Source organism: Panthera tigris, chromosome E1, assembly GCF_018350195.1.
Source record: "Panthera tigris isolate Pti1 chromosome E1, P.tigris_Pti1_mat1.1, whole genome shotgun sequence".
Lineage (NCBI taxonomy): Eukaryota > Metazoa > Chordata > Mammalia > Carnivora > Felidae > Panthera > Panthera tigris.
The window spans coordinates 31,677,287-31,703,322 of record NC_056673.1 but is presented as its reverse complement, the minus strand read 5'-3'; the positions used below and the strand labels follow the sequence as shown (position 1 = coordinate 31,703,322).

General features: G+C 38.4%; 1 non-coding gene across 1 annotated transcript; it reads left to right on the top strand.

Annotated features, from left to right (window-relative positions):
- Positions 1–19,967: 19,967 nt before the first annotated feature.
- Positions 19,968–20,073, top strand: LOC122233816. The gene has a single exon (XR_006211548.1). It is a non-coding gene; the product is annotated as a U6 spliceosomal RNA (small nuclear RNA).
- Positions 20,074–26,036: the final 5,963 nt, after the last annotated feature.

The following is a 26,036-nucleotide window of genomic DNA, read 5'->3' as shown; positions in this document are numbered from 1 at the left end:
GACTAGCTGTTTTCCAAAAGCAAATATTTCTTGAAACAGGAGCTAAGTTGGTGGTTTGTTTTTTGTTTTCTGATTTTGATTTTTTGCCCAGGTCCCAGTATTGTTTGGCACAGAAACAGGAAAAATTTTTTAAATACAAGAATTGATTAATATAGAAACAGGAAGGTATGTTGGCTTACCAACTAAATTGCATTTAACTGCTGGAGTTTTCCATGCTTCAACTAAATAGCTCAGTACTGAGGAAGAAAGTCAGACAACTGGGCAGCTTGGTGTCACTATAAATTTATAATTGTCAATTCCAATGGCCACAAAACACCTCCCAACAATCTTACTATGTTTGGCCAGTAAGCTTATTCTCCCATTGTTACCAATTTCATTTCTTCTCCAGGTTGTCCTTCATTTCATTACCAAAACCTCTCTTAGCTGATGAATTTGCCTTTAGCATCACAGAGAAAATACAACCTATCAGAGGAGAACAGTGCCATTTTGTCTTCCCTGTGGATCACATTTCAGGTCATGTCAAGCTAGTCATGCTTGTCTACTTTCAATTCCAGAAATGTGGCTACCTCTTTCCTGCCTCAAGATCTTCAAACATGCTGTTGCCTCTGTCTGGAAAAGTTTTTTCCCCATTTTTAATTTTTTTTTAATGGTTATTTATATTGGAGAGAGGCAGAGAGACAGAGACAGAAAGAGACAGAGCAACAGCAGGGGAGGGGCAGGGAGAGACAGAGACAGAATGTAAACCAGGCTCCAGGCTCTGAGCTGTCAGCACAGAGCCCGATGCAGGACCTGAACCCAGGAACCATGAGGTCATGACCTGAGCCTCAGTTGGATGCTTAACTGACTGAGCCACCCAGGCACCCCTCCCCATTTTTTAAAATCTAATTTAAACGTTTTCATCCTTTGAGTCCCTACTTAATCACCATTTTCACAAAATCTTTCCTCACCTCCCAGTCCATCTCAATTCTATTCTTTCATTAATAATTCTGTGTATTCTTTTTCCTGCTCTATAATTATCAAAATGTAGAATCAGAATTTTCTCTGGGCGATTGTGTGTTTCACATGAGGAACCATACCTGCTTTGTTTATCACAACAGACTCTATCATTTATAATGTATAATAGACATTCAGTAAATGTTGGACGAATGGTTGAAAACACTGAATAACTAAAATTGCTCAGAGATGCTGAATGACATGCTCAAGGTAGAACACCCATCAATTACCAGACCTGGGAATGAACTCGCAATTTATCTGACCCCAAACCATGCTGTTTCCCTTATTGGACATCACCATTATAAAAAAAAAAAAAAAAAAAAAAAAAAAAAAAAAAAGTTATTTTTTTTTCTCTTTATCTCTCGTGTTCTCATTTTTTTCTTATTTTATTTCTGTCTCTATATCAGTATTCATCTAACTTTCTTTCTTTTATTTTTTTCTTACTGGCTCTTCTTATCCACTTGAGTCTTGAAATATAGGAATTTTTGCTCCTTCAGTCCCATACAGTTCTGAATATAGTTTGAACGTACACATCAAAGTTTTCATTTCATTTTTAAAGTTTTATCTCTCAGTTACCAAGTCATTCTTAGCTTTGAATTCCGTGAACTTTTAAAGGTCATAACTGGTCTTTGATCTAATAGAATACTATTACTAGTTGTGGCAGCCTTGAGATGTGCCACTCAGATCTCTTCCCAAGAAAGAACTTGTCATTCGCCTGCAGGGAATGGAGTTAGCCGGCAGCCTTCAGCTAGTAGCACCTTCAGGAACTGCTTCAGCTTTTAAGCCAAGCCCACCCTCTTCCCAGGCTGCCCTCACCCAATAACCAAGCACCAGTCCTCCTAAGCCAGAATACCCTAATAAGGCCATCCTTGTGGGTTGGCCAACACTGTCATACCTACATTTGAAGTTGAAGCTCTCCTTCAATCTCATTTCTTTCCTGTCTTCTTTTCACAGGTTTCAGATCTACTTTACTTTAGGATTGTAAGTCTTTCTCTACTCAATAAACTTCTTAGGAGGACAAATGACAGACTAGGACAGGACTACATTTCTATGCCATTGTGCACATCATTTTAATTCAACTCACGAAATGTTTGTTGAGCACCTATGTATAAATGGAATGGTCCCAATATGCTTTAAGGGCTTACTGTATGCAGAGTGTATTATATATATGCCAGCTTGGTGAATCTTACTATAACTTAGGAGATAGGTATTAGTTTCATTTTAGAAATAGGCAACCTGAAACTTAAATTGGCTAAATATTCTGCCCAGTTTCACCCAGGAACTCAGTGGCAGAGTTACAGATAAAACACAAATCTGTCTGACTCAAAATCCTGGACTCTAGCTATTATACACACAATCCCTCACAGTAAGGTTAGGATCGTAGTTGCTATAAATGATACAAGATTTGCAAGATACTCTTTGCCCTCAAGCATTTGTAAGACTTCTAGTTCTAAAAGGGTATGATTCTGTGAAATATGAATTAAATGCCCTATTATTGTGGATAAGACCCAGAAAGCTATAAAAAAAACCTATGTTAAACAGAATGCCCATTGCTATATCACTCTTACAGTTAGAGTTGGCTATACCACAGCCCAGATTTTAAATTGAATGTCAAATTTAATTTGCCTCAGGAAGACTGAAGCTCAAAGTCTATCACAGATCACAGAGTTAGACCCGACAGCTGTCTGATGAATCAACCGATAAGGAGGATAGGGGGGTAGACGATAAATCACTGTTTAGGGCATCCTTGCATCACACTTCCCTCATCCCCTAAATAGTACAGGATCCCGTTTGAAAGGATTTGTCTTTATGAAAACATCAAAGAAAATGTACCATTTCAGATAATGGAAACGGCACAGACTTCTGCTACCATAAATTCCCATTACCACTTCTTTGTCTTTCCAAATATTAATTCTCAAGGTTTAACTACAGTCTTACCTTTAAGAGGAAGGCCAATTTCATAATCTAGTCTTCATTGAGCTTTTTCTGAATCTGGAACTACTCATACTTTGTTAAGAAATTTTGACATTTTATTTTTTCCTTCCTTTTATTTGTTTTATTTAACACACATTTACTGACTAAATATCACTGCAAATCTTTAGTTGTCACTGTGGGAGACAAACAGACAAAGGTCTCCATCTTTGGAACTTGAATTTGTGTTTAGATTGGATTTAGATTCAACCTTCCCAGTTACTAGGTGGATAAACATAGAAGCCTGTCTTTCTATCTAACATTTCTTGACCTATAAAAAGATAGTGTACTTTATTGTACTGATTACTACCAGGGTCAAATGAAATAATATACAATAATTCTCTTAAAATGTAAACTTTCATACAGTTCTTAGTTGTTTATAATAGTATATTTAATAAATTATTACAAGGCAAAGGAAAATAAGTGACATAGTAGAGACAGAGGTAGAGTGTTCTTTGAGTATAGATGATAGTTTGTGAAAATGGTATTTAAATTAAGCTGGTAAGGATAAGTAAGATACTAGTTCTGGAGAAGGGAAAGATGAACAAAAACAGAGAACAGGTGTATTTAAGAAGGACTAAGTAGCTTTATGGATCTAATTATTTTATGCAGGGATAGCTATATTAAGAAATAAGACTTGGGTACCTAAGGGTAGGACAGGGCCCTCTCATACACAGTCTTGACTGCCATGTTAAAGAATGAGAGCTTTCTTTTTTAAGAATGCTCTTAGAGTAGACATCTGGTTTGTCCTATGGTTTTCATTATTTTCTATTCATATTTTGTCTGTTATGCCATGCCTGCTGGTTAGATTTTTTTTATCATGCAACCTGACCTGCTAATGCCAGGAGCAGTCCTGCAACTCAGGCTAAAACAAGGAGCCCTAGGGCCTGTAGTTCTGCATTCTGAGAAAAGCCTTACAGTCGCTCACTATAACTGGAGCTGAGTAATTCAAAGGCAGCATCCTAGAGAGGTCCTGATCCTGGGGTCTCCACAGCTACCTTTACTCTTGCTGTCTCTGAGGTCTGATCTATCAGTTTCTCTTTTCACACAATGTTACTGCTAACATTAGCCAGAATCACTTTCTATCGCTGGCCACCACACACCTCTGATACAGCAATGAAGAACCTTGAGGAGGAGATTCATATGTAGCTTGTAGCTATCATGTATAGGATAAATGACGTTTCAGATAAAAGTTCAAAGTAAGAAATTATTATAATATTAATGAGGATCCAGAATTATTCCAACACATATATTCTCCTTTAATTTTCCTGAAGCTCATGTCTGTCCCTGACTTTTCCCTGCTTAAAATCCTTCAGAACACACACTATCTACAGGAAAATAAAAAATCTTCTGACACAGTATGCAAGATGCTCCGATCTAGGCATAACCTTCATTTCTAACAGTCCTTCATTACTCCTTTTCAGGTATCCTAATTTCAGGTCTCTCTGAAAGTACTCTTTCTTTAACTTTTGATTTTTTGCCTCCACGCCTTAATTGAATTTCCACAGACCTGGCCCTTAGCAATGAGAATAGAGCCCTGGAAAAAGAGTCAAGGGAGAAAGTCTATTTTGTTCTCCAGCAATAGGATATAAACATTCTACCCTTAGTCTGCCCATTTGTGTCTTTCCGAATGGCATCTGCATATTTATTAGCGAGCCAGGCACCTTGGAGGAACAGTGACATTATCATGTTAATGTCTTAGAAGGTAAAACAGTTGACTTTGTTCTGTTCTGAAGGTGTTGCCCTTTTTATTTAATGGCAGGGTTTCTCTACGTGCCAGGCAGATTACCTCTGTAAATCTTATTAACAATGATGGGAGCCTTGCTGCTCAATTGTTGTGAAGCTCTGGAATGGCTCCCTTAGTGCCCTCCTAGTCAGCTTGGAGTGTAAACCAGAGGGATGCCACATGGTTAGCTATATGGCAAGGCTCTGGGAAAACATGGGCAAGCATTGATTACTGGCTAGTGTTGGCTGATGGAATTTATTGAGCACCCAGTATATGCAGAGCCCTTAAGGCTATCAGAAATTGAAGAGAGAATGTGTCCCATGACTTTGGGGTGTCTGCAAACTAATTGAAAATTTACAAGAGAAATTTACAGATGAAGAGAAAGTGAATTAGGAACTAAGAGAACTAAGAGAAAGTGGCTTACCAGCAAATACAAGTGACAGATGAGGCAAATGAGCGCACTACAGGAAATGTCATTCTTTCCACCCATCCTCTTCCATCCCTGGCCCCTATCACTAGGGGAAGTAATCTTCTAGTACACACTGGTAGCACCCCATACTTTATCTCTTAGCACTTGTCACCCTGCAGTCTAATTAATGTTTACTCACCTGTCTTCTCCACTGGGCTCTGAGCTCCAACCTGATTTATAGCTATAACCCACCCTTCATGCATTTCTTGGCACCAAGTAAAAATTCAATCATGAAACACCGAATAAGGAAATTGATGTTATTTATTGCAAGAATTGTATTCATTGTAAAGGAGGGATAAGTAAAATCGTGGCATATGGTTTAAAGGTGGATTCTCTGAGATCAACATTTTTTGTTAAAGTTTTTCAGCAGCATTTCACCTGAAATTCCATTTCATGAGGCAAAGGAAGAAATCTCCCTATTTTTCCCAGCCCATTAGTACAAGTTCATGCAAATCAATGTCATTATTACAGTTAAACCTTCTACACATTATGGTTTCAACATTTAAAAATCTCTCAAGTGCTAAAATGTTTAATTTTGAGAGACCATGTATTACTAAAAAGACACATAGATTTACAGTACAATATCTCCATACCTGGATTTTAACAAAATAAATATGGAATATATGGAATAAATATGAAAGTAAATAATATTAAGGTGAATAACATTTCTTACTATTCTTGCTAATGATTTTGATTCCCAAATAGATAGTGGCATGTGTTGTGTGTATGTGCACACATGTGTCTGCACATGTATGGACCCACGCATGGGTGTGTTCTTGATCTCATCACCAGTAGTTTTGGAACAATAAAAGAACTACAAGGTCTGTGAAATTTTCACCTATTTAAAGTGCACGAAACACCCTACATTTCAGTGCAAAAATTTAATATATTTTATTGGGCACCACCAGCCCACAAGGCACCAAATTTGCAATATGGTTCCTGCTCTTTTGAAACTTACAGTACACACAAATATATACAAGTATATACAAGTATATATATATACACACATATATATATACAAGTATATATATTTCTTATATACACAAATAAGAAATTTCAATATCACTTTCAAAATGGCAAGTGCAATGTTGGAATTATGCTTTGGGTACTGCAGACACACAAAAAAGAAGTACTTGAGATTTTTGCCCAGTGTGTATGAGTGTGTGTGCTTATGTCTGGACAGAAGAGGGATGCAAAAGATTTATGAACTGAATCTGAAAGACAGGAGGATTTAGTGAACCCAACAAGGTAGGGGAGAGTCATTTCTTGCATCATGAAGACATGTACCAAAATCTTGTCCTGTGTGCAATAAGCTGAAAGCCCTTGGCAATTAAGAGATGGTAGACTGCAGCAGTGACAAAGGGAAGATATAAACTGGGTAAGCTGGCAGCAGCTGTATCAAGGAGAAGACTGCATGCCACGTTAATGATCTTGCACTACTTCCAGTTGGTCGAGGGCATTCTACCTGTGTTTGTGCTCTGAGGTAAGAAGAAACATGGTCCATTTGGTTAGTTAACAATGTGCAATGAAGGAGGGTGTGATGTAGAGAGAATTTGTGGAGTTTCAGTAAAGTGACCTTTATATGCCTTCTCCCTATCTCATTGCATATTCTTCAATAATGTTAATAGCTAACATTTATTTAGTACTTACTATGTGATAGACACAATCTTAAACACTTTACATGCACTTAATTAAGAAACTGTATTTGTGGGGCGCCTGGGTGGCTTAGTCGGTTGAGCGTCTGACTTGGGCTCAGGTCATGATTGCATAGTTGGTGGGTTCAAGCCCCACGTTGGGCTCTGTGCTGACAGCTCAGAGCCTGGAGCCTGCTTCAGATTCCGTGTCTCCCTCTCTCTCTGCCCCTCCCCTGTTCGCACTTTGTCTCTCTCTCAAAAGTAAATAAACATTTTAAAAAATTAAAAAAAAAAAAGAAATTGTATTTGTGTGTTTGAGCTGCCAAAACAAAATACCACAGATTGGGTGGCTTTAACAACATAAATTTATTTTTCACAGAAATAAAGGAGGAGTCTGGAAAAGTCTAAGAAGAGGATGCTGGCAAGGCAGCTTTGATTCTGAGGCTCTTATCTTGGCCTACAGGTGGCTGCTATCTTGCTATGTGCTCACATAACTTCTTCTTCATTTGTGCATGTGTGTGTGTGCGTGCGCACGCGTAGAGAAAGAAAGCAATTTCTTCTTAGAAGACTACCAATCCTATCTGATTAGGGCCTCACCCTTACAGCCTCATTTCCCTGTGATTACTTTCTAATTGTTCTATCTGCAAACATAGTCCCACTGGGGATTGGGGCTTAAACATGTAAATATTGGAGGCACATAGTTCAGTCCACAGCAGAAATCAGTGAGGTCAGGATAGATACTACTACTCTCTCTGCATATAGGTAGGGGAATTGAGCACAGAAATTGGTGTTATAGTTTAGTTTCTCAAAGAGTAGACACTGAGACAGAGCTTGGGGTATAAAATATGAAAGGGAGAGGAAAGGAGAAGCAGGTGCAATGAGAGAATGCAATGGACAATTAAGGAGATGATTTTGTTCAGGCTCTTCTACCAGGCAGAACATTCATTAATGAGGAGTGTCTCAAATAACAGGGAGAAAATGTGGTTTTATAAAACATCACTGAGAAAGGGAGGAGGTGAGCCTCATCTCAGCATATGGGAGAGCAGTGTGTTCCTTTGTGGTTAGCTAATTCTCAGAATGCAAAAGGGTGGGAGGATTTTGAAAAACAAAAAGATGGGGGGGGGGTGGCGATCTTAACCACTGCTGTTTTCTATGTGCATGGGACTCAGGTAAAGTTCAACACTGTCGGCCATCCCTTTTCTTGAAGATGAACAAATATCATTTATTTCTGAACAACTCAGAGGCAATAGTAAACTTACTGAACAAGGTGAGATAAGGTCCAAGAAACAGTCTCTCTGAGAAGCTTGTTGGTGGTGTTCACACAAAACCAGTTAAACCAGCTATTGAGAAGTGGTGGCAAAGGTTAAATTGTTTTAGAGTCCTGGAGATTAAACATTTTTAAAAAGAGATGCCTTAAAAAAATAAAAAATAAAATAAAAAAGAGATGCCTAAACTAATGAAGAAAAATATAAATATAAAGGTTGTATTAAAATCAAATGCCAGGAAGTGAACCCTGAGAGTTCTGTGAATTCCATAAAGTCCGTCAAGGAAAACCAGTTATATGGCACCATTCATTGAGTTTCTTGAAGCTCTGGAGCTAGGATGTTGCTGCTCTAGGAAGTGGCTAGTCTTGGTTACCACTCCTATAAGGGCAGGCATGAGCTGAGCATTTTGCCTGACTTCCTTAGTGGTCCAGACAGTTGACTGTCTATGGAGAAATCCTCCCACACATAGTAAGCTGTGAGGATGAGTCCTCTAGAGCTTATATCAAGTCTGGGGCTTCAGCTCACAGGGCTTCTTTGGATTCTGGGGGCTTCCAGTAGCTGCCAGGCAACTTAGTTGGGGTTCTGTAAAGTTGGGTTATAATTTTTGGTGATGTAAGGTAGGCAGGAGGGCAAGTAATTAGAGAAGTAAGTTTGGAGGACTATATCCAGATACTGAAGAAAAACTGAGAAATCTGGAAATTGAGAACTGGAGAAACTGAGAACTGGAAATCTGGAAAGGACTGACATGTTGACTAACGAATGCAGTAGGATTTATCAGAGAGGTACCAAGATGTGGGTTTTGGTTTTTGTTGTTGATGTTGTAGTTGTTTAATGGGGAGAGGAAGTGAATTAAATCTTTACTGCAGGCTCAGAAGGAGTCTAGAGAGTCAGTCTTCCAAGGCACCCTTCAGATATCCCCATTCATTCCCAATGCAAGGATTTCAGGTTTTCCAGAGAAGGGATCTGACCTTGGTTGAGTGTTTAACCATCTGCTTGGACAATTAAGTTCCAGATTTAGTCCTTAGCATTCTCTGCCCTCTGACCTTGCAGAAATGACAAGTTCTTTATAACCAAAGAGACCCTCTGGCTTTCTCTTCTGGCTTTCTATTGCCTGTAACTGGTCTTCAGCTATTTATTATCTTTCTATGAACAGAGGTTCTTTTTTTTCTTTTTTGAACAGAGGTTCTTAAAGAGTGTTTGTGAACCATCAGAATTAGTATCACCTGGGAACTTTTTGGAAATGTAATTTCTGAGCTCCGCTCCAGACCTACTGAATCAGAAATTCTAATGTTGGGTTGATGCAGTCTGTGTTTTAACAGGTTCTCTCAGTGATTCTGAGGCACAGTAAGTTTGACAGCTATTGAAGTAGTGTATCAAGAGTGCTTAGCAATAACTCTAACCCTAGTATTCTTCTATCTACTATTTTCTCTATACATCTTAACTGCCTAATATGGTATAGCTGCTAGTGCATTTCCATCCACTATATTCCTTCCCTAACTCACCGTGCTGAAACTTTCAACAGACCACTGCCTTAAGCCAGAGCCCTTCTGTGCTCCATCTACCACCAGTGGTGGGGTCCCTGTCAGTCAAGTGCTGGGCAATACAGCTCCAAAAGCTCATTATCATCTCACTTGCTTTCTCAGACCACTTCCAGTATTATCACAGCTCAGGTTCTCTAGAAGCAGAACTTACGACAGAGTTTGGGGTGTGAGACACTTAGATGTCAACACCAGTGAAGGTAATAGGGAGGAAACAGGATTGGCTGGAGAAAGAAGCAGGCTTAAGATTCAGGTTTGGAAAAGCCTTGACCTACTTGACAGGAAGTTCTAAAGCTGATGCCACCCATCCCAAGTTGGGCAAAAGTGGCCAGCCCTTTATAACTCCATCATGCTTGGTCACCAGGCACAGGCTGACTCAGGAAAGGCATGACCTCAGGCAAAATGGTCTCTACAGCCTGAGGCTGACCAAGAAGAAGATAAGACGCTATCTTCAGACCACACTGTCTGTGGCTGGGCATCAAGTCCTTCCTCCAACGGGGACCTGGGTGGAATATCTTTCAATCTACCCCAGTTAGTAACTTGCCTAAATTCACATTATACACAGGTCATAGAGCCAGGCTTTGAAGCCAGTTAGCCTGGCTTTCAAGGTCCAGGCTCATCAATATCTTGCTGCAGTACCTAACAGCTATTGCTATAGCACTGAACAAACTGTTAACAAGGTGACAGGAATAAATTTGATTTTTAGGTGGATTCTCTATGACATATTAGTAGGTATCAATATCTTGAGATTCCTTTTATTTGCTAGACTTTATTAGACTCATTTTCCCCATCTATAAAAAGCCCTTTGCCATCTGTGGGGTAACTCTTACCTTTCTGAGACAAATCCAGAGTGTTCAGTTTCTCTGTGGAAGGACTACCTCTTTTGGGGGAAGTTTCCCCACCCTGTTGCCCTGCATTTCACATTTCCTTGTGGTTCTCCCACTTTGATTACTACTGTCACCAGGACATTTTTCTTTTCAAGTCATATCTTAAAGATTCTGGGTTTAATTTTAATATGGAAGTATATATTTTCTTAAGACATCCTCATGAATATGACTATTTGAGGAGAGAGGTGAAAAGAAAGACAATTGTTGATTTCTTCATAACAGCACAGTCTCAAATATCTCCCTTTTTTAAGGATTCCTTTTAAGGGCATTTATACTATATGTAGGAAATAATAAAAATGCTTTCATAAACACAGTAATTCAATCACCAAATTTACTGTTTTTCTAAATTCTAATTCTTGCTTAAAGTAAATGAACAATAAATATTTCTTGAATGAATAAATGAATGATAATGATCATTCCAGTACATCTTATACTTTGAGTTATCTTTCCAGTCATAGAAATAATTGTCCCAGAGAATGTGAATATTCTTACCAGTAGATCATGATGGCAAGTAATAAAAAGCCAAGAAATTCTTACTTCCTTAGGTCCCAAGTTGCCATAAACTTTCTTCCATACTTCTTTTTAATTTTTTTTAAGTTTATTTATTTATTTTGAGAGAGACAGGGGCAGTGTGAGCAGGGGAGGGACAGAGAGAGAGAGAGAGAGAGACAGAGAGAACCCCAAGCAGGCTCTGCACTGCCAGACAGAGCCAGATGCGGATCTCAAACCCACGCAACTGTGAGATCGTGACCTGAGCTGAAACCAAAAGTCAGATGCTTAACTGACTGACCCACCGAGGTGCCCCTTTTTAAAAAGTTTTTTAAGTTTATTTATTTATTTTGAGTCTTCCATGCTTCTATATTCATTTATTCTGTACCTAATTTTTCTCAAGTCATACCATATTTAAGGGAAAACAGAACAAACATACAATCAAACGGCGTAAATAAATGTCTGCCTTCAGTTCTGCCCTGGGGTACTGCTATCGGCAGTTTGTGAGTAGAGCCCCAGCAGGAAGCAGATGGCACACTGAAATCAGAATAATTCAAGGAGAATTTAATAAAAAGACTATTTGGAAGGTGTAGGGGAATAACAAAAGATAGTGAAGTGTCTGGTTTTGTAACAGTTTAGCAACAGTTTAGCTGCTTTATACTCTTAGACCTGAAGAAGTGGAAAGAACATGTAATTTCCAGAACAGCACATAGAGTACTCAGACAGAGGGCTGCCTTTCAGTGCCCGAGAATCTTTGGTTAAGAGACATAGGAACCCATGGCAACCCTGCTGGGTGGGAGCTCCTGTGATAAAATCTCCAGCCCCCCTCTAACAGGTTGCCAGGATTTTCCTGGGCCACATACCTACCAGGAAGCCAGAGAACAAGGGAAGTGGTTGGAGGGGTGCAAGTGCATACAGATCAGCTCAGAGGGGCAAGGGCAGGACAAAGCAGGATGGAGAGTCAATCTGTGAGGCAAATAGAAGTTTTTCAGCATGCTTTTTTTTTTCCAACCAGCCATAATGAATATACACTGAATTGGACTATTTATATGAACTGATGTTCATATAAGAATGATGACAAAAAAGGGCACCTGGGTGGCTCAGTTAAGCATCAGACTTCAGCTCAGGTCATGATCTCACAGGTTCCTGAGTTCAAGCCCCATGTGGGGCTCTGTGCTGACAACACAGAGCCTACAGCCTATTTTGGATTCTGTGTCTCCCTCTCCCTGCCCCTCCCCCACTCATGTTGTCTCTCTCTCAAAAATAAATAAATAAACATTAAAAAAATTAAGAAAAAAAGAATGATGACAAAAAAATCCCAAAGTTTTTATGTATGAGAGAACACTCACCAATCAGAATGTGAGAAAATAATCTAATGTAACAAAATTTCTCGGAACTCTAATGCAATCCAAGAATTCTTTGTTGTGTATTTAAAAAAAAACCAAAAAACAAAAAAAATATCTTAATGTCATAAATGAGTCATGAAATTCCTAGCTCTAACACCCTGGGAACAATAGAAAAATGCAGAACATTTCTGCAAGTAGAAAATTCTCATTATTTGAATCCATTCTCATTGATTAAGTTTGTTTTCTATATTCAGAGACTGACAGATTTTTATATAAAGGTCCGAATGGTAAATATTTTCAGCTTGGCAAGCCAAATTAAGTCTCTATCACAGTTATTTAACTTTGCCATTGTAGGCTGAAAATAGCCATAAATAAATGGACAAGACTGTGTCAGGAAAACTTTATTTACAAAAACTGGTGACTGGCTGGCCCATGCATTTCATTGATCAAAGGAGAGAAAAATGGTTTTAGACAGATGTGGGTCCCGTCCTAACTCCTATACTCTTAGGAGACTGGCCTTGGACAAATGGCTTATCCTCTGACCAAACTCCATACTTCAGAGAGTCCATAAAAAACATAAGTTGTGAGAAATATGCCCACTGCCCCAATCAAAGGAGGGTGAAGAGACTCAGAGCACAGTGAAGTGAGGCTTTAATCAACGTTCCGCAAGAGTGGGTGTCTGATGGACAGGCACATTGGGGAAGTCACAGCAGGCAATTTACCCACTAAAAGCCAGGTCCCTCCCCTGGTTCCTCATTGGCTGAGTACTACAGAGGTTAACGCCTATCCTGACTTCACCTATGCCCATGTAAGGCAAAAAGTGGTCTGACTGGAACAAAGGTACATTCCCTGAGGTGATGCAGAGACTTTCAATCCCTGCTCCCTTTATTCAATGGTGCATGCTCATTGCAAAACCTACTAAAATAAGCCCTCAAAACAGAGAGGTGGGGAAGAAGAACCAGGAGGTGAAGTGTCTAAAGGTTTGGGACTCCATTTGGTCTGAGGGGGTGGGAGGTGCTCTATATATATTTCCAGTAGGTTGTAGACCTACTGTTAACTGGACAGCTTTTTGGCTTAGTATTTGTGAAAATGAATCCTCTCCCTTACTTCTCACAAAGTGACCTGGTACAGATTAGCCACTCAACAAATGGTAGTTGCCTTCCTTTCTACATATTACCAAAGAAAATGTGGAAATTGAATAGATGAATTTGGCTCAAATGTGTTGAGCTACTTTCAAAGTGGGTCAAAAGGTCTCTAGGGAAAGTTTGGAGTATCCATTGTCTAAATAAATTCCATGGAGAAAGATACCACATAAAAGTGCCAGAGTTTTAATTTTTAAAATGAGCAACTTAATATCTTGAGCAGAATTTAGTGGATTTAAAAGAATGGGCTGCATTATTATTGCCAGCAGGGGACCATCTAATTGGGAGTCCTTTATCTACAATAGAAAAAACAGCAGGAACCCAATCAGCTAGTAGAGAACAAGAAAAGGGTATGCATGAGGGGTGGGGAGGAATAAACCACTGTGTGCTAGCAAGACAGAGATGCAGAAAATAAAAAGGCATGGCACCAAAGGAGCTCTCAGCTTCACATCTCAGTAACATAACCTATAAGTCAGTTTCCCAAAAGCATGTTGTGATTTACTCGAAACCCTCAACTTCTATCTCCTCCCTGCCAATAATCATAAGGTTTCAGCAAACTCAAAATAAGTTCTCATTAGGAAAAAAAGTGGCAGACACTTTTGATCTCATGTTGTCAGTGCCTTTCTCCCTAAATTAGCCATTATAGCTTCCAGAAATTTCCCCATTACCAAGCCTGGATAAATCCTCCCTCCTAGACGTTTTCCAGCACATGTGGAACGTGGCAGGACCGTATGGACTTTTTATTGCTCTGTGTCTCCCATTCATCCCTAAATTCCTGAAAACAGTCTGTGTGCTGTCATCAGAGGTATGGTCACCATGCATAGTTCAGTGTAAGTGCCCCCCCCCAAGTTTGGTAAATATTTGTTAAATAGAGAACAAATAGGTGAATGTCTTTTGTCTTTTGAGATATTTCTATCTTCATTCCTCATATTAGACAAATTATCAAACTTAATCTCTCAAATTCCCATTTTCTTGATCTGTAAAATACTTCGTCTTCTAGTTGAAGTCTAAACTGCATGGTATGTGTGAAGAACCTCTCACAGTGTCTGGCAGTTTGTGTTCACTTAATACACAGCACTTCTTCCCCCATTTTCAAGTCAGTATGGGGCTAACTTCAATCATTTCTTACTGAAGCATTTGCCTACAGTTATATTTGCTTTTGCCATTTTCTTTTTAGTGATTTTTTTTGTAGTTTGCATTGAAGTTGCATGCATTCTAGACCAAGTCAAAATTAACTTTGCTTCACCTGAAATTGCACTTGAAAGAAACTTATGCCTTTGAAACGCAATGTTTCTTAAATCAGCAAATCCAAAACCTTATTGCTCTTAACTAATGTCCAAGTGGTAGGTAGGTACACCAAGTATGAAGTCCACACATTCTCAACGGGGGTCCTTATACTCGCTCACATGTAGATTTACGACGGGCAGTAGGGTCAAGAGTACAACATTCAGCAGATTTCTGGTGTTCCTATCCTGTTCCAACATAATCTGTTCCAACAGTCTATAAAGTGGAGAAAATAACAGTATGCAGATCATAGGGTTGTTACGATAATTAAATTGTTAATATATGGAAATAATTTGCAATAATACCAAACACAAGGTAGCCACCATGTTTGTGTTAATTGTTATTACTATTATCATGTGGATTACTCTAAAGAAATACTGGACGTCTCTGAGATGTGGATCTATAATGACAAAAGCACACTGATTCAGCATGTTTCCATTTCAGAGTGCTTTCTTACCGCAAATTTTCTCCAGGAAGATTTATTTAATCTATACCACTCTCCATATGGAGAAAAGTGTGCTAAGAACAGTTAAATTGTGTTCCAAGGTTCACACAATTAGTAAATGACAAAAATAGACTAAAGACCCAAATCTGACTCCATGTTCAGCATTTATCCACCATACTCCAGCTAAAGCAGAAAGAGGTATTATACAGGCGGAATACAAACCTTATTATAATCTGCGGTAAATTCATTCATAACATTGTTGGTGTTGGCTAGATATTCTCTTCCACATTTTGTCTTCTCTAAGTTAGACCCTGTCTGCATTAGCATTACACAAACCATTTAGCTAACTACTTCATCCAAAAGATCAAATGTCAGTATGTGTACACCATTGGGAAAAATTAATTTTAATATGGATCAAAATGTGATAGCACACCTGTGAGAGGGTTGCAGTCCTCTGGGTGGGAAGCAGACATCAAAGGGCCTAAGTTTCATTTGATCCCAGATCTTCTGAGTCAAACACTAGAACTTACTTATTCATTTTGCTTTTTTTGTTTTATTACCATGTTACTTCTCTGGAAATATTTAAATACTGAATAAGGAAAACTGTTTTTAAGAGTATTACAGTCATTCATAAAGACATCTTGGGGTACAGATTTCCTATGGATGTTGGAATTCTCTACCAGTGCATGATAATCAATGTATAAATTGATATCCTGTAGCTCTGTTTTCCTTTTGTATTAATTGAATAGCACGCATGATCTTCTCTGATAGGAATTGGTAATTTGCCATGAAATAAGGATGTGTTAATTGTCACAGACTTCAATAACACACTTTCATTCACTGTATACTAACGGATCCCACTGCATCTTTCCACATATTTTTGATGGTTTTATTTTCTTTCTATAATATGTGTTAAATGCAGGTGTGACATTCAGGTCAGTTGTTAACTGGCAATCATTTGTGTATTAAAATTACCTCTTAAAAACAAGACAGCATCATGAGGCAGATGCAAAACATCAATGCAGGGCTATTAAATGCCATTATATGGTGATGGGCTGTTGCTAATTGACAACACATATATGTTCTATAATAAGAACACAGCCTAATAATCCAACCTTCTGCAAGAGTCAGAAGTAACTGATACATTCTGATGCAATCTTCAAAACTCTTCCTCTGAGTTAACCCACTGGAGATGAAAGAACCATGTGACAAATCTTGGTTCAAAGGATCTCTTCCTCACTGTCACTGCTTTTTGTTATTTATGTACTTCAATTGTCTTCTGTAGGTGAACTTTACTTTTCTTATCCTTTGAGTCAATAAGTAATTCTTATGCAATATCATCTTCTAATGTGGCATCAACTACCTCTATGTCAGTGACTCCCAAATCTTTAACTTTAACTTTGACTTTTCTTCCATGATCCCAGCTATATATGCCCACTGACTCTATCTGCGGGTCCCACAAGTACCTTGGCGTTTTTTTAAAAAACAGAACTTTCTCCTGACATATCCAAATCTGCTTTTCTTCTCAATTTTTATCCCCCAATACATTTCAGAGCAATCTTTGGTTCTTTCCTCTTTCCTAGACCCCCTCTGAAACTAGAAACTGTCAAATCTATCTCTGAAATGTCACTCCAATATGTTTGCTTCTATCTCTGTTGCTAATGCTTTCCTTCAACCCCTATTTCTTCTTTCTTGCACGGATCCAATAGTGGTTTCATTTATCATCCCATATCCTGTCACTTCCTTTTCCAAATCATCCCTGAGACTGTCTTTCTAAAACACAGATCTGATCATGTCATTTTTCTCTTCTTAAATAACCTTTCTCTTCTTTCTTGCCCAGTGAATGTCTTCTCAATCTTTCAAGACCAAAGTCAACTTTATAGTTCTTCTACATCCTTTCTTGACTTCTCCAGGCAGATTTAGTCTCTCTTGTCTAAATTCCAATAGCCCTCTAAAAACATCTGTTATGGCACTGTCACTCCTCTGTTCGTTGAAGTGACCAAAGTAATACAGACTTTGAGGAATGTACCAATGCTACAGTACTTAGAATTTTTTTTCAGGATCCCAGGCTTTGGCTGGATACTGAAATTCCTACTGTTAATCACCAAGAGAATGCAAGCTCAAGAGAACACAGAATCAGTTTGTGTAAAGGGTTAAGATCTTTTTTTACAACATTGTACCAGAAATTGCAAGTCTGCAGCTGAAAGTGCAGTGTCTGTGCACATATGCACACTAACCCCCAAAACCTCAGAATATACTTCCCTGGACTTGCTTAAGTGCTCTTTTCTCCCTGTTAAACTAGCACCAACAGAGTGTACTTTCCCAGACTTTCTCACTCAGGTCACCTACTTATGAGAACCATTAACTAATCTCAGCCTGCCCCACCTCACTTTCCTGTTTCTTGTCCCATTTTCCTCCCCTCATACCTAACCTAAGTGCTTATATCCTCTGTAAGCACCAAAAGAGAGGAACAGTCTCACTTTCATCAAATACCCTCTGGCTGACAGTGTATATAAAGGCTTTATTGTTACTGTTCCACTTGGCTAGAATTTATTTGATGAACCTTTACATCTGTTTAATTCAGTGTCTGGTACATGTTAGGAGTAGTGTATTTGTTGAATGGAGGAACATATTATTTTTGTAAAAAGTCAGTCTTGGGCTGAGGTGCTGGGTGGCTCAGTCGGTTAAGTGTCTGGTTCTTGATTTTTGTAAAGGGCAAACATAGCTAGCCTCCTGTATCCTGGGAGTAAACTATGACCTATGTAAGCTTAGAAGGACCCCAGAGTATGAGATGCTGAACCAGTGTTTGTTTTGGGCTTTCCTAGAAGTGCTGTTTCTGTTCCCTAGATATTAGTTCTGTTTAAAACCACATTTGCTGAGTTACTGAGAAATAGAACTTCCTCTTAACTGCTTGTTTGAGCTTCTGTAAACCTGGTTGGCGTAATCACCCTTCCGCATTCTCGGGCACCGCGTCTTGTTCGAATAGATAGAAGACTAATATCGTAAACCACATGATTCGGCATTCAATTGGCTAGAGTCAACAAGTTATATTTTAAAATTCTTCAGGACTGTGTGATTGGTGCCCGCCTTATATTTTAAAAACCTACAACAGGGGCGCCTGGGTGGCTTGGTCGGTTAAGCGTCCGACTTTGGCTCAGGTCATGATCTCACGGTCTGTGAGTTCGAGCCCCGCATCGGGCTCTGTGCTAACAGCTCAGAGCCTGGAGCCTGTTTCAGATTCTGTGTCTCCCTCTCTCTCTGCTCCTCCCCTGTTCATGCTCTGTCTCTCTCTGTCTCAAAAATGAATAAACGTTAAAAAAAAAAAATTTAAAAACCTACAACGTTGTGTAATTGGTGCCCGCCATTTCCAACTGCCACCCTTTGCAACCTGATTGGTCGATACAGCCTTTATAAGACATTCCCAAAGCTTGTTTGGGGCCAGACTGTCAGGACCTGTTGTATTTCCCTGTCTGGCCAGGCCATAATAAACTTGTTTTGATCCTGTTTTTGCTGTCCGGAGTTCATAAGTGATCGCAACCTACAACAATTTTAGCTCATGTCATGATCCCACAGTTCATGAGATTGAGCTCTGCACTGGGCTCTGCACTGACAGCATGGAGCCTGCTTGGAATTAATTCTCTCTCTCTCTCTCTCTCTCTCTCTCTCTCTGCCTCCCTCCCTCCCCTCCACTCCCCTCCCCTCCCCTCTCCTGCTGGTCCACACATGTACACACACACACTCTCTCTCTCAAAATAAATAATCATTAAAAAAAAAATCTTGGGTCAAGAGGTGAAGATGTAGCCTTAGCCTCAGGTGTGAGTTTAATATGACCTAGCTTCTTGGCCAAAGAGAATCCTAGAGCACATCATATGGGGTTAAGCCTTGCAGAAACATACCAGAAAGACAGCAAACCAGCCTAGAAAGGATTCTGGGACAGCTCTGTACTTGTACAATAGTTATTCTATGTGTTGTTTACTGCCCTTCCATCATCTCTGACTATTCAGTAAAACATTATTAATGGTTACAATTGGGTCTCAGTAATACAGAAAATTAGAAAAGTGCTGTGCTCATCTGTGGGAAAAGTGATGCAGAAAAGAACAGTTTTCTCATCCTTGGTGTTCCCTCTTCTTATAGTAGAGAAAGGTGAAGGAGAGTAGTAGCTGTCACTAGCAGAGGACAGCTACATATGGAGGAGGAAGAAAAGGAGGAGGCGGAGGAGGAGAGAGTGAGCATCCAAAGGAAAAGTTCTCTTGGGCCATCATAATCTGCATATGAAGAAGAGTTATGATCTTATATTGTAGCCACAGGTAGGTGAGGCCTAGCCTGGGATATCAGGGCTCATATATTTTCTATTTAAAAAAAAAAAATTTGGGTTTATTTTTGAGAGAGACAGAGACAGAGACAGAGACAGAGACAGAGTACAAGCAGGGCAGGGGCAGAGAGAGGGGGAGACATAGAATCCAAAGCAGGCTCCAGGCTCTGAGCTGTCAGCACAGAGCCTGACCCAGGGCATGAACTCATGAACTGTGAAATCACGACCTGAGCCAGAGACAGAGGCTTAATCAACTGAGCCACGCAGGTGCCCCTTTTCTATTTGTAATACTCCACTGTGACTCCTCCAGGGAAAAGATTATGCCATCTTGGTATTGGGGCAACAAGGTCAATCCTTTCATTCATTCACTCATTCATTCACATATTTGATATATGTTTACTGAGCATTTACATATGAGGTGATCATAAAACAGGGGAATATGATAAAGACAAGAGGTATATGAAAGGTATTCCTTTGGCAGCACATATACTAAAACAGAATCAATACAGAGAAGATTAGCATGGCCCCTGCCCAAGAATGACATGCAAATTCATAGAGTGTTCCATATTTGGGGGAGATACAGGCTTCCAGTTATGGAATGAGTACATCACAGGAATAAAAAGCACAGTGTATGGAATACGTCAATGGTATTGTAATAACACTGCATGGTGGCACAAGGTCGCTATACTTGTGGTGAGCATAGGGTAATGTATAAATGTATAGAGATGCTAAATCACTTTGTACACCTGAAACTAATGTAACATTGTGTTTCAACTGTACTCAAAGAAAAAACTTGAAAAAAAAAAAGAATGGAGGATAATGGGGAAATGGCTGGTGAAAGCAATTATTTCTACGCTTGAGCAAGATATTCCTGGGGCTTCCATGCAGCAAATCCCCTTTCTCAAAGAACAGAGGGGTGCATGCCTTGAGGTAGGCCAGAGAAGGTCTTGTTAGAGCATTGCTAGGGCCAGCCAAGGTCACACACTAGAACCTAGAGGCCCAGAGCTGGTTATGGAAATCCTAAAAGGTAGAGAAAAGGGGTGCCTCAGTGGTTTAGTTGGTTGAGCATCTGACTCTTGATTTAGGCTCAGGTCATGATCGCAGGGTCATGGGATCAAGCCCCACATTGAGCTCTGTGCTGAGCATGGAAACTGCTTGAAATTCTCTCTCATTCTGCCCCTCTCCCCCACTTACATGTGTTCTCTCTCTAAGAAAGAAAGAAAGAAAGAAAGAAAGAAAGAAAGAAAGAAAGAAAGAGAAAGAAAGAGAGAAAGAAAGAAAGAGAAAGAAAGAGAGAAAGAGAGAAAGGAAAGGAAAGGAAAGGAAAGGAAAGGAAAGGAAAGGAGTAGAGGAAAGGTTTGAGGGATGAATCTGGAAAATAGTCTTCATTGTAGAAAGCTAAACCAGAAGAAACAAGGTGAATGATAACTCAAGAGGGCAAAGGTGGTACTAGGGCAAGGGTCCAGGGATCGCAGTTCAAAGCATCAGATAAGGACCAGAAGAGGTGAGATATGAGCTGGGTTTAAAGGGTGACTACAATTTAATAAGGCAAATCCTAGCTCTTCCTTAGGAAGGGCATTAAAGCTTATGGTAGAAGCTGGGAGTGAAAGGGGACAGAGGCATATAGGGAGTTGCTGAAAAGCTGAAATGACCATTAGTAGTCTGTAAGAATAATTCAGTCTGTTTTCATTTCTATATTAGGCGTTTCAAGAAAAACCCACTCAATTGGGATTTCAGGAGCATTTGCTATTTGTAAATTTCAGAATGGAGAAATTTTCATGTCTAAGCCAGAGTTAAGATATAAGAATTTTGCCCAAGTAAGAGTAATGCTAATCTCCAAAAAATAAATCTTAGAGTAAAAATACGGGGAAAATATACTCAGCCAATAGTTAATATACATAGCAGAGATTCCCTTCAAATAACAAAGCCCTATGAGAACAGAGAAACCTTAGATGTCTGAGAGAATGAAAACAGGAGCGATTGCTTCTCTCCTGGAAACACAGGATGGGAAAATGGGTCAGTGACTCATGACCAAAGTGTTGGCATGCCCATTGCTGGCATAAGTATTAACATTCACTCCTGCAAAACGTAAACATGAATCTAATGGCATTTTATCTTATAATTGTCTTGTTGCATACATTTTTATTTATGCTTTTATTTCACCCACTAGAATAGTGATTTTTAATCCTAGTGCACATTAAGTAATTTTTCTTTTGTTTTGTTTTTTACATAGATATTCCAGGGCTCTACCTACAGAAATTCCAATTTAATTGGTATGGGTTGAACTCTGGCCACTGGTACTTTTGAAACTTTCCTAGGTAATTATAACATATTCAGAGTTAAAATTTCCACAGCTCATTAAAATATCATTAACTGCTAAACAGAGTTTCCAATGGATTATTTTTGGCTGATAGAGAAATCTAAATCTAAAATTGAGGATCATTGCTTGTTAAAGATTATTTTGGAATGAAAGTAAAGATCTTTTCAAATGTCTTAAAATACTCCTCTAATAGGAGGCTTCTGAATGGAGATATCTGAGAATAATCATTACCTCCCTTCTTCTTCAAAATCCAAAAGAAATAATGGAAGTTATAGCAGTTCTAGGAAATTGAGGAAATTTCTGTCCACATGCCCAGATAATAAGGAATTTACAGAAAATAAAAAGATATGATGAAGAAATAAGGCCCAGTGTCTGCTTGAGATGTGACAGATGAAAAAGAAAGTTTTCACTCATCAAATCCTAGAATAACAAAAGATAAGAGGCAGTAGGAAATAGGAACTAGGGCCAAAGGTGAGGAATTCAGCAAGTAATTAATTAAAGGGCTGGAAAACAGCTCCTCTGACCCTGACATCTGGCAATATGGGATGCTGGGAGAAAAACAGAGTAATAGGAACAAAGTGCTGGAAAATTAATGAGAGTAACTTTTTTAAATATAAGAATGTATGAAATATACACGAACACTTTAAGAATAATTATAGGTGAATACTCATGTAACCAGCACCCTAATTAAGAACAAACATTGCTAGCACCTTATAATTCCTCTCCTGCTAACATCTCATTTTCTCCCCGCCAAGAGTGACCACTAAATTAATCTGATGGTTATCATTCCTTATTTTATAGAAAATAGTTTACCACTTATGATCACAACTGTAAACAATATACTGTTGGTTCTGCCTCTTTTTGAACTTGATATATATGGAATCATATTGTATATAATTCTTCTGTGACTTCTTTCTCTCAACAATGTATTTGCAGGTTTCAATTTTGTTGACGTCTGTGTGTATCTGTGACTTGTTCCTTTTCACTGAGAAATAATAGTCCACTTTATAAATTTGTCACTATCTTTTAGTCAATTACTACTGAAGAACATTTGGATTGTTTCCATTTTTAAATTTGTTTTATGAACGGTGCTGCTATTAACATTTTTGAAATACCACCTGATGCACACATGTAAATTTTTTGTTGTATTCCTAAAATTGATATATTCCTATATGCAAATATTCAACTTTCCTAGGTTATACCAAACTATTTTCAAAGTACTTGGACCAGTTTATACTCCCCCAGAAATATATGAGAAACCTTGCTGTTCTACACCCTTGCCATCATCTGGATTATCAAAGTCTTAAACTTTAATCTTGTGTATGTGTAAAATTATTTTGTTGTGGTTTAAGTTAGAATTTGATTAAAAATGAAGAAAAGCAACTTTTTCAATTTCTTAGTCATTTGGATTTCCTTCTTTGTAAATTTCTTGCTCAAACTTTTACCATTTTTTGTATTAGGGTTGTCTACCTTTTTCTTTTATGAATTTATGAGATTTCATTAAATAATTCTAAAAATATTTATTGGTCCCTTCCTATGTGCCAGACTTTGTTCTAGAGACTCACAATGTACCTACCAATGGAAAACACACACACACACAAACACACAGCATTCTGTGTTCTTAGAGGCTTGAGCATTCTAGTGTTGGTTGTAGTAAAAGAGGAAAAGTAGGCTAAATAAAAATTTATATGTATAAAATAACAAGTTCTATTAGTGAAAATGTAAAAAAATAATCATTAAACAGGGTAAAGAGAATTGGAGTATGGGTGTTGCATGAAAATGAAACAGATTACAGCTTTGGTTATTGTAATAACAAGCCTTATGGAGATAAGGGAGATAGTATTTGCAGAGTTGAAACCTTCTCCATCCTGTGATAAACAGAGATCCCCTTCTAACTTGCACTGAACATGTAACATGAGCAAAACATTTTATTGTGTCAAGCTCTTGAAATCTACAGATGGTTCTTTACTACAGCATCACTGATCTGTCCTGCCTAAGACAGATAAATAATGAGAAGCGAACAAAAAAGCTATTTAGATAATCTTGGAGTAGAATCCTTACACACACAAAAAAAAAACCCAAAAAAATGAAAAACTCTAAAGGAAGAGAACAAATTTCATTACATAAAAATGAAAAAGTCTCTACAGAAAAGATACTCCAAAAAATATAGATGGTATACAACACACGCTAACAAAATTGCTGATATACACAAAAAATAGATATACACGATGTATGAAGATTTCCTATAGATCAATAACAAAATAGAGCAACTCTAGAAACATGGAAAAGGAATGTGGAATGGTAATTTACTTAGAAGATCTGTATTTAATAATAAAGAATAATGTTCACTATAGATCTTGTCTATGTCTATATATACAAAATAATCCCCTAAATCAGTTTTGGTTTTATGTTGTCTTTCCAGAACATAATGTGGGGTAAAGTGAGGTGCTTCCCTATATTATTGCTCAATAGTACATACATGTTTAGAGTTGTGGTGTTTCCAAGATTTTGAACCATGAAACTGATCTTTGGTCCTCATGGAGGATTGCACTAAAAGACACAATAAGGAGAAATGAGGAGGAAACATCAAAGTGCCAAGCTCTAGGTTTGTTGCCCTTTCCCCTCCAGTGGATTTGCCCAGACAACTTATTAAGAATAACAGTTTTTATTTATATCCTTACCTTTATCACTAGGTCTTTCTGTCACTTTTGAGATGGCTAATTAATAATAACACTTGTTGAAAAAGCATTATAGTCACACAACAGAACAGCAGTTATATTCACGCTAGTGAAATGTATTAATATTTTCTGTTTAAAAATGCAGTGCTGTTTTGTCTCTTTGGATAAGCCAGCTGAAGTTTCTTTAAAAGATCAGCTAAACACACACCATCCTGTGAAATATCACTCCTGCTAGAGAATAGACGTTTGGAACCTCAGGGACAGTTAAGCAGCTGAGGTGTGAGAACAGAGGCTGCTTGCTATTTTAATGATTCTGTGACTGATTCTGAACTCAGTGGAGTTATTATGCCACGTATTATGCTTGTCTCACTTTGATCTCATAGAGGATAATTTTGAGAATGAATATTTGGCAAAAATCCTCCTTGGCATAATGAAAGCAACTTAGCATATTCTCAAGAGTACCAATTCTGGAGACAGATTGCTCAAATTTGAATCCTGTGTTCACCAGTTCTGTTCTGTGAAGGCAAAGACCATTTACTCCATCTCTCTGAGCCCCAGTTTCCTCGTCTGCAAAAATGGGGATATTAGTACATTCCACACAGGCTTGTTGTAAAGACTACAGAAGATGGTGTATGAGAAGCACCCAGGAAAAAAGAGGCAGTAGAGAATGTTGATCATCCATTTGTTCACACTGATTGTGTACAAGAAGAAGCACTGAAAGATGCAGAATCCAGATGGACCTGAGAAGTTATATAGCGGATTTTATGGGAATGATTGGAAGAGATCCATGTAAATTGCTTAGAACTGTACCTGGCACATAATACTTGATAATAACCTTAGGTCTCAGGTTTATTTTTGGCACTATGAAAAGACCGCATATTTGGAATCTAGACATGCCTTAATTCCTGTGTAGATTCAGAATAGACATTGTTTTATTTTAAATCACTTTTATTATTATTGATAACAAAGCGCTAGAGAGGGGATTCAGAAATCACTTGTCAAGAGGTGGTAAGGAACAAATGGCTCTTTCCCCTCTTCCATTTATGAGGGTTCTCTTTTAAATCTATGCTTTGCACAATCAGACTATATTATTCCCTATATTCCACACAGCAGAATGGGTGATAATTACAACATTCCCTGGTCCTTCATATTATTCCTTATTCCACATTATTAATTCTTTTCTTTTCTTTCCAATTAGGCATTGAGAGCCTTCAGATGAATTATAAGTTATCCCTCTGGATTCAAAGGAACTTTCTTTATTGCTTAAAGCCTAGGTGTTCCAACTTCTCAGGTAACCAGTAGTTAATCATTTCATCATCCCTCCATAGGGAGTGATAAGTTTTTAGAGTTGCAAGTAAATTTAGCATCTTCTCAGAAATTCATTTTGCATTTTTTAAGAAACCACAGAGACTGAATAAAAAATCCTCAAGAACTCCACTTCATTTTATGCCTAGTGGCAAATATGACTTGATTATGCTGGCAGTTAGGAATGGTTCAGATTTAATTTAACTTTTCTGCAAAATGGCTTGTAGCCCAC